The sequence below is a fragment of the Triticum urartu genome, chromosome 6A (assembly GCF_056163025.1).
Source record: "Triticum urartu cultivar PI428250 chromosome 6A, HENAU_Tu73, whole genome shotgun sequence".
NCBI classification, from domain to species: domain Eukaryota; kingdom Viridiplantae; phylum Streptophyta; class Magnoliopsida; order Poales; family Poaceae; genus Triticum; species Triticum urartu.
Genome location: NC_141878.1, coordinates 507,483,328 through 507,484,819, shown reverse-complemented (window position 1 = coordinate 507,484,819; position 1,492 = coordinate 507,483,328).

Sequence of the window (1,492 nt, the reverse complement as noted above, 5' to 3'; positions counted from 1 at the left end):
CACGTTGGTCGTGGAGGAAGGCGGTGAGGCCTGCATTCTCAGCCAATTCATAAAAATCATCATAAATCCCGGCTGCTCTCAAGAAATCATCGGAAGGCCATTCACACGGCCGAACCTCCGTGGTGCGAGGCATATTATACTTGGGCTTCTGTGCCTTTTCCTTCGAGCTTCGGCTTGATGAGCCCCTCAAAAATCTCTTCATTATTTTCTGAAAAATTCTGAAATTTTTAGTAACTTCAAAATAAAAGTGAACAAAGCTCAATAATATTGATAGCAACTACTCCTATAAGTGCCTAGAGCCTATATCATGCATCACAACTACTTTTGACCATATAAATTTGACATGCAAGCTCAATAATAGGGTCACCTAAGCAGCACAAATTTGCAATGAATAAAGCACTAGAACAAAAACTAATTGGACCAATGGAGGAGTCACATACCAAGGAACAATCTCCCCAAGCAGCTTTGTGAGAGGTGCTTTGAGCAAGGAGATCGAAAATGGCAGCAAAATGAGCTTGGACTCGAGTTTAAGCTGCATATTCATGTTTGTGGGAGGAAGAAGGAGTGTGTGGGTGCAAGGATAAGTGGAGGAGGGCCACCATGGGCCCACAAGGCAGGGGGCGCGCCCAGGGGGGTAGGGCACGCCTCTGACCCTCGTGGCCAGGTGCCAGCTCCTCCTGCTGTGTTCTTAGTGCCAAATATTCTCAAATATTCCAGAAAAAATCATATTTAAATTTCAGGGCGTTTGGAGAACTTTTATTTTCGGGGTATTTTTATATTGCACGGATAAATCAGATAACAGACAGAAAAATACTATTTTTATTTTATTTAATATAAATAACAGAAAGTAAAAGGAGGGTACAGAAGGTTGTGCCTTCTAGTTTCATCCATCTCATGATCATCAAAAGGAATCCACTAACAAGGTTGATCAAGTCTTGTTAACGAACTCATTCCGAATAACATGGAACCGGAGAAATTTCGAATAACACCATGTTACCTCAATGGGGATATGCACATCCCCAATAATAAGAATATCATATTTCTTCTTGACAGTAGGAAGAGGAAATTCAAAACCTCCAAATATAATCGATGGGATTTTCCCAATAGAGTTGATACTATGAACGTGAGGTTGTTTCCTCGAAAAGTGTACCGTATGCTCATTACCATTAACATGAAAGGTGACATTGCCTTTAGTGCAATCAATAACAGCCCCTGCAGTATTCAGAAAGGGTCTTCCGAGAATAATAGACATACTATCGTCCTCGGGAATATCAAGAATAACAAAGTCCGTTAAAATAGTAACGTTTGCAACTACAAAAGGCACATCCTTACAAATAACGACAGGTATAGAAGTTGATTTATCAGCCATTTGCAAAGATATTTCAGTAGGTGTCAACTTATTCAAATCAAGTCTATGATATAAAGAGAGAGGCATAACACTAACACCGGCTCCAAGATCACATAAAGCAGTTTTAACGTAGTTTCTTTTAAT